The 8,329-nt window shown below is 44.2% G+C and overlaps 1 long non-coding RNA gene across 3 annotated transcripts in view; it reads left to right on the top strand.

Annotated features, from left to right (window-relative positions):
• The first annotated feature begins 418 nt into the window (after nucleotides 1-418).
• Nucleotides 419-8,329, top strand: part of LOC129049216 (uncharacterized) — a 29,329-nt gene continuing 21,418 nt past the window's right edge. For all 3 annotated transcript variants that reach the window (XR_008512129.2, XR_008512128.2, XR_008512127.2), the window contains exons 1-3: nucleotides 419-508; nucleotides 729-870; nucleotides 2,028-2,074. This is a non-coding gene — a long non-coding RNA (uncharacterized LOC129049216). The remainder of the gene's footprint in view (nucleotides 509-728; nucleotides 871-2,027; nucleotides 2,075-8,329) is intronic.

The raw sequence follows: 8,329 nt of genomic DNA, 5'->3' as shown, positions 1-8,329 counted from the left end.
TCTGGCATGAGATGTTATCAATCCTGAAAGCCTTAGGATTGAAACAGCTTGAAACCCTTGAGTTGGAGATCTACTTTGTTTTTTAGTTGATGCAAGTGACTTTCTCACCATATAAATTAAATATTAAGTATTAATTGAACTTGAAAATTAAATCAGATTTTCATAATTTCAAGGAATTCTAACATGACTCTTGCCATCCAAGTCAAGAAGACTTTTGTATTTTTTTTTTTTTTTTTTTTTTTTTTGAGACAGAGTCTCACTCTGTCGCCCAGGCTGGAGTGCAGTGGTACGATCTCAGCTCACTGCAAGCTCCACCTCCTGGGTTCATGCCATTCTCCTGCCTCAGCCTCCCGAGTAGCTGGGACTACAGGCGCCCGCCACCACGCCCGGCTAATTTTTTGTATTTTTTTTTAGTAGAGACGGGGTTTCAACGTGTTGGCCAGGATGGTCTCTATCTCCTGACCTCGTGATCCGCCCGCCTCGGCCTCCCAAAGTGCTGGGATTACAGGTGAGACTTTTGTATTCTAAATGATCATCCCCTTCCTTTGATTTCCACATCCTAATTGTCAACTCTAAAGAGAGTTTATTGTTTTCAGTATCCTATGTAGTAGGCCAATCCATCAGTCAAAGGAATGTTTAAAAGGTATAAAATATATGTCAGAAGACATGTTATCTCCTTTCTCCAGCCTGATTCTAAGTTTCTGTGCTCAACAGAACTCTATTTACAGGTCATCTGGATTGATATTTCAGTAGCATCTATGGAGAAGATGGATGTGAGGCTGGCTGGGAACAAGATTAGAGAATATCTGCTCCAACTCCAGGCCAAGAGAAGATAAATGCCTTATTCCAGGGCACAACAGCTATTAATGGGTAGAACCAGTTGTTTAATCTCAGTCCTTGTCCCACTCATTGTAAATTGAATGAACTAGAGCTTGAAAAAAGATGTGGTTGTTTGGGTAAGGGTCAGAACTGATTGTGGATGTTGGCAGACAAATACACTTCCAGGGATTTTTTTTAGAGTGAATGACATCTCAGGGGGTAGGAAACAGGCACCTGGATGGTATTTTGGCAGCTGGGGAAAGAGTCAGGAGCAGCTGGAGAAAGCTGAAATTGATCCTCACCCTAGAGAGCTCCAAGACACATTGGATGCCAGATCCAGCACCACGGATAGCACTGGGATGGAGGGGAGGGAGTTGTGGGACACACAAAGAGTGGATGAACACTTGCCCCAAGGTTACTGTGGGACACGATCTTAAAGCAAGAATAATATCTCTTGGAATAGTTGTGCCACTCTCTCAAGATTCAAAGCCAGGGTAGGGCCAAATGATGGACCATGCTCTGGGTGTATGCAGGGCGGAGGGGAACCGTCTTTAAGTTTTTTTTTTTTTTTGAGACAGAGTCTTGCTCTGTTGCCCAGACTGGAGTGCAATGGTATGATCTCAAGCAATTCTTGTGCTTCAGCCTCCCGAGTAGCTGGGATTACAGGCGCACATCACCATGCCCGGCTAATTTTTGTATTTTTAGGAAAGATGATGTTTCACCATGATGGCCAGGCTGGTGTCGAACTCCTGACCTCATGTGATCCACCTGCCTCGGTCTCCCAGAGTGCTAGGATCACAGGCGTGAGCCACTGTGCCTGGCTTGTCTGGCTTGTCTGTGCCTGGCTTGTAGTGGGAGGAATGTCTTTGTCTCCCATGGATCTTGATATTTCTTCAAACTGGAATGATGCTTAGATGTCTGGAAGACAAATGTCCATTATGATGTGGATTAGGGAGACGACAGAGGAAGAACAGAAGAACGAAAAAAGGCCAGGGGTGGTGGAGAGAGAGAGAGAGAGAGAAAGGGAGAGAGGGGAGGGGAGGGGAGGAGGGGAGGGAAAGGGAGAGGAGAGGTAAAGAGAGGAGAGGAGAGACAGAGAGATCCACCCACAGGGTAAATACTCCATGGAGCAAGAGATAGACATCAAACATGGCTGTTCCTTCAGGCTCTATGTTCTTCTCATGCTGAGCATCTCACCTTTCTTCCAGAATGTAGCATGAATGCAAGTCAACCCCTACCTCTGCTGCTCCTTGAGGTAAATATCAGCCTGCTTCAACACTGGTGGAAAGCTTGCTGTGTGGTTTTGTGGGAATGGATATGCACCTTTCTCAGGCATTTCCAAGAGCTACTTTTGAGCTATGATTTTTTTATTTTATTTTATTTTTTTGCCTAAGTGCTGGCATAAGGGATATCTCCCCTCATGAACTTACTGTGTGCAGGCACTTTGCTTGCCTTTCTCTAACCCTCACTCAATCCTGTTTGGTAGATGTTATTGTCCCATTTTACAGATGAGGCTCAGAGAGGACATGACTGTAATGCAGGTTTGTTTGTTTTTTTTTTTTTTTTAATGCTGCCTTGACCTAGTTTTGAGGCCTTGGCTTTAGGCCGGTCAGTTCTTCTTCTTAAGCAGTAGATGAAGTTTACACCCCAGCTACTTCTCTTATCAAGCTCTCACACTATGTGCGAGGTAAACTATGTGCATGCCTACATCAGGGCCACATACCAGACAACTAGAAACAGCTCCTATGCTCCTGAGCTGCGAATTCTTCAAATTAGCTGATTCACAGATTAGCTGCACCCCTGATCCCTCTTGTAATATATAGGCTACCCCTTCCAACCCCAGCTGGCTGTCACTCTGTTACTCTGGTTAGTCTGAGCAGCCCCTACATGGCCCTGCATGGCAGCCTTTTCTCTTATTTGCAGATGTAAGTAACATGGAGTTCTGCCTTTCATCTCTCAGTGTTGTGTTGTATTCCACCATAAAAGGACCTTTAAATCTCATGAAACAGTGACATACTCCACCCTCCAATATGCCAATCACAGGCGCAATCACTGTCTAAATGGAGTGATCAAGGCGAGGTTGTCAGTAGATGAATGTCCCCTTTAGCCCAGGGGCTTCAGGGGGACAGATGCAATGTCTGTGCTAGTCACATTTGTACCTCCAGCACCCAGGACAGCACTGGCTCAGTAAATACCAGCATCATGGCACTGACCTCAGTGAGTATTTACTACCTCCTCAGGGCTGTGTTAGATGCATGGAAGCTGTTGCTGCCCTGGCTGAGCTGACAACACTGTGAGAAGGCAGCCCACGCACAAAAACTGCAGAGAATGAGAGCATCCCCAGGCAGTGCCCCCAGACTCCCATGTGCTTTGCTTTGCTTGACCCTGAGATTTAGTCTGCAGGAACTTCAAGTCCTTGGCAACTTGTTATCATTGTATTTTGTGACAAATTCCACTTCTCTCCAGTGAAATGACATGGACGATTACTTGGTTTGCGAGGAGAGAGACCTGGGTTTTCCCACTTGGATGCCAGGTACCAGGGGAGGACAATATAACTGAGCTTATTCAGGTGTGGTGGAGAGGTGGCTGGGGATGGAGGCGGGAGACATGGCTGGGAAGACTGAAGAGTGTCACTCCTCCTCCCAGGGGACAGTTTCCTCATCTCTCTAGTGAGGGGATAAGATCACTTCTGAGGATGAGAGAGAGTATGTGAAGGGGTTCAGAGAGTACATTCTGCAACCAGACTACTTAGGTTCAAATCCCAGCTGTACCCTTTACGAGCAGCGTGACACTGGGCAGGATTCTCCCTCACTGAGCATCTGTTTCTTAATCTATGAAAAGGATACAGAGAATATCATCCCCACAGGATTATGGTGATCATGAAATTAGATAATGTGCACTTAGTACTTAGCTCCTGGAACGTAAGAATTGCTCAATATATGTTAGCAAGAATAACAATAATAACAACAATAAATATAATAGTAAATAGGGTAAAATTTCAATGAGGAACAAGAGAGGATAGAATCAAAATATTTCAAAACCAAATACTTACCAATTACTCCATTAGTGTCACATGGCTGCTACAACAAATGATCACAGATTTGCTTGAAACAACACACATTTGGCCAGGTGCAGTGGCTCATGCCTACAATCCCAGTACTTTGGGAGGCTAAGGAGGGAGGCTCGCTTGAGGCCAGGAGTTTGAAATCAGCCTGGTCAACACAGCGAGACCTTGTCTCTACAAAAGAAAAATGAAGACAATAACAAAAGCAAAAAAACCCCCACACATTTATTCTCTTGCAGTTTTGGAAGCCAGAAGTCCAAAATCAGTTTTACTGGGCTGACATGCAGGTGTGAGCAATACATTTACGTTGTTTTAAGCCACTACATTTGTGGTAATGTGTTTACAGCAGCAACAGCAAATGAATATTCTACCTATGCATATAGTTATGTATACATGCATGTGGTTATGTATTTCTAAATACAGTATATGAATATAGAAATAAAGCTCTTTAAATATATTTAGAGAGAGACAGCATGATTAAGCTAATGTGGGAAAATATTAACATTTGGGGAATCTGGGTCTTTTGTTCTATGTAGTATTTTTGTAATTGTTAAGTCTGAAATTATCTCAGAAGAAATCTTAAAACAATACTATGCTCGTTAAAAAGGACTTAGATTCTCCATAGTGGCTGGACATTTCCTTTGTAAAAACGGTCATTTTCCTGGATTCTTATTACACTCCAGGCACCAGGCCAGAGCTTTTGGAGCATCCTCTCATTTGATCCTCAAGTAACCCCTTGAGATAGGTGCTGTTGCCCCATTTTACGACAAAAAGACTAAGGATCAAATAGCTTAGGGAACTTGCTGGGAGTCACTCAGCTGGTGGGCAGCAAACCCAGGATTCCACCTGGCACCCATGGTGGTCAATGGCCTTTCCCGTGGGGAGGGAGGGAAGGAGCAGGCAGCAGTGAGTTAGAAAAGCGGTTCTTAAAATGTGGTCCCTGGGCTGGCATCAGTGTTAATACCACCTGGGAGCTGGTTGGAAAGGCTACTTCTTGGACATCACCCCAGACCTCCTAAATGGACACCCTGGGGGTGGAGCCCAGCCATCTGTGTTATAACAATCCCTGCAGGAGACTCTGATGCTCACTCAGGTTTGAGACCCTCTGTTTAGAGGGCTGGTGCTTGCTGCCTGGTGGCAAGCCTCAACTCTGTTTGTCATCCTCTGCATTATTTATGAGGTTTCATTAATATGCAAATTTCAGCCAGTTGATTGCCTTGCCTGGCATGGTTCCATGCATCTCATCAATCAGAGGCTGCTGTGCTTTCTTGTTTAGGAATGCTCCAACTGTGGGCCGTTCTGTAGCTGCAATGAGATAGATAAATCCTCCACTCAGAGGGCAATGAACCAGGTTAGCTCCCATATGCCCAGAATTCCTGCTGCTTGGAAACTCCTCTGGGGCCCATGGAATTGCAAAGGGGCCCTCCTGGAACCTTGGGCTCTGAAGTCAGGTGGATTTAGGTTTTCATTTCAGCTTTGCCAATTAACTGGCTGTGTGATGAGAGCAAAGCCATGTGACCTCCCAGCCCAGTTCTATGAAATAGAGGTGGGAGAAGCTTAGGACTTAGTGTGTAAGTGCTTAATTCTTGCTTTCCTTAAGTCTTGGCCTCCGAGGGGTTCAGTCATGTGCCCAAGGTCATGTGGCTCTGTCATGGTGGAATCAGGCTAGAAGCCAGGTGTCCTGAGTCCTCATCCAGCATTCTCTCTCCCATACAAGGACTCCTGGCCCTTGGTTAATCCATCTGGAGGCTGGTGCGTTGCCAATTCAGTTGTTTTGCTGCTGACTGTGTAAGGAGAGGGGTCAGTTTCAGGAGTCTGGACACGTGGACACCAGCTGGTCCTCTTTGGAGATACACGGGTAGGACAGGCAGGAGACAAAACTAGCTGATGAAGGTGGCTATTGTCCCTGCCTTGAAATACAAGTCCTGGTCAACTGCCTTGTTCTCAACTTGTCCCCAGGCCACTTGGTTGGAGGGACAGTCAAGCCCCCTTTCGTTGTCCTCCTTGTTCTGTCTCAGGGAGATATTTCTGATGGAATGGTGGTTAGGAGCCATGTGTTGGAGTCAGGCATAATGGGGTCATCATACATGTCTGTGCGTCCTTGGGAAAGTTGCTTAACCTCTCTGAGGCTCAGCTTCTCTATTGTCAAGTGGGACTAATCACCCACACAGGGTGATTGTCAGGACTGTGAGATAGTCCTTGGCACATGGTCCAGCACAGAGTGCCCACTCAAAGGCAGTCACATATAACTTTAGGATGGCCACCCACCCCTCTAAGCATTTCAAACAGGGCAAAATAATCCCACAGCTGGTGGAGTGGAGGATACAGAAGGAAATGTTAGGTTACATAGAATATCAGTCAGGTTTCAACCAGAGGAACAGAACCAGTGGGGGGTGTATATGAAGAGATGTATTTATTCTAAGGCTTACGTGAGTGTGGGGCTGGCTGGGCAAATCTGAAATCCATCCTGCAGCCATCAGGAGGGCTGTAACTCTTGAGGAGGACCTGGATCTGCAGTCTATGGGTGGAATTTCTTCTTCCTGGAAACTTCAGTTCTCCTCTTAAGGCCTTTGAATCCCACCCAGATTGTGTAGGGTAATCTCCCTTACTTAATGTCAACTGATTATAAACATCAGTGATGTCTACAAAATACCTTCAGAGTGATCAGCCTAGTTTGGGACAACTGCCACCCTGTAACCAAGGAAGGGGAGAGTGTCTAGACTAACAGACTCCTCAAACTACTTGGAATGAGAGAGAGAGTCATTTCTCAAAGCAAAGGCTAACCCAAGGCTCCACTAGGATTTAATTCAGAGCAACAAACAAATAAGAAAGAGTTTACTAATAAATGAAGAAAGAAATTACCTCCAGAGCCTTTTTATTTTGTATGTGAATAAAGATAGAGAAAGGTGAAAAACAAAACAACTACCTTTACAGCACGCTGTAAATGAGTGTTTGATTGATTAGTGTGGTCTATAGCCTAGCCAAGGTGAGGCATATAACTGATCATCACACACGGCAATGAGAAATCAAACGACAGTGAGGTGTGTGAGAATGGTATTTACTTTTTCTCTGGTTGCTAATGGAGAAAGGCTCAGTTGGTGTGACTACATCTTTAACACTTTTCTAAAGCTCAGTGATGGTCCTTTATAATGAGCAGTAAATAACCCAATCACAGTGGCTCACAAGAGCCAGCTGTAGCCACCTAGCTGTTGTTCTTGGTCACTCTGACTCCCGCTCCACACCCTCTCCCTCTCCCTCACGATGCTCCAGCCTCACTGTCTCCTTTTATATATATATATATATATATATTTTTATATTTATATATATATATATTTATATATTTATATATTTATTTATTTATTTATTATACTTTAAGTTCTAGGGTAAATGTGCACAACGTGCAGGTTTGTTACATATGTATACATGTGCCATGTTGGTGTGCTGCACCCGTTAACTCGTCATTTACATTAGGTATATCTCCTAATGCTATCCCTCCCCCCTTCTCCCACCCCACAACAGGCCCCCGTGTGTGATGTTCCCCTTCCTGTGTCCAAGTGTTCTCATTGTTCAGTTCCCACCTATGAGTGAGAACATGCGGTGTTTGGTTTTCTGTCCTTGCGATAGTTTGCTCAGAATGATTTCTAGCTTCATCCATGTCCCTACAAAGGACATGAACTCATCCTTTTTTATGGCTGTATAGTATTCCATGGTGTATATGTGCCACATTTTCTTAATCCAGTCTATCATTGATGGACATTTGGATTGGTTCCAAGTCTTTGCTATTGTGAATAGTGCCGCAATTAACATATGTGTGCATGTGTCTTTATAGCAGCATGATTTATAATCCTTTTGGTATATGTCCAGTAATAGGATGGCTGGGTCAAATGGTATTTCTAGTTCTAGATCCTTGAGGAATTGCCACACTGTCTTCCACAATGGTTGAACTAGTTTACAGTCTCGCCAACAGTGTAAAAGTGTTCCTATTTCTCCACATCCTCTCTAGCACCTGTTGTTTCCTGACTTTTTAATGATCGCCATTCTAACTGGTGTGAGATGGTATCTCATTGTGGTTTTGATTTGCATTTCTCTGATGGCCGTGACGATGAACATTTTTTCATGTGTCTGTTGGCTGCATAAATGTCTTCTTTTGAGAAGTGTCTATTCATATACTTTGCCCACTTTTTGATGGGGTTGTTTGATTTTTTTCTTGTAAATTTGTTTAAGTGCTTTGTAGATTCTGGATATTAGCCCTTTGTCAGATGGGTAGATTGTAAAAATTTTCTCCCATTCTGTAGGTTGCCTGTTCATTCTGATGGTAGTTTCTTTTACTGTGCAGAAGCAGCACTACCTTATTCTTTCTATATTAGCATAATCTTTCTTGGGAAAGTGACTTCTCGGCTTCAGTGTTCTCATCTGTACAATTGGCATGATGACAGAATCTGCCTC

This window comes from Pongo abelii, chromosome 10 (assembly GCF_028885655.2).
Source record: "Pongo abelii isolate AG06213 chromosome 10, NHGRI_mPonAbe1-v2.0_pri, whole genome shotgun sequence".
In the NCBI taxonomy this organism is placed as follows: Eukaryota; Metazoa; Chordata; class Mammalia; order Primates; family Hominidae; genus Pongo; species Pongo abelii.
Note: the sequence above shows the minus strand (reverse complement) of the source record. Positions and strands in the feature narration are given on the sequence as shown.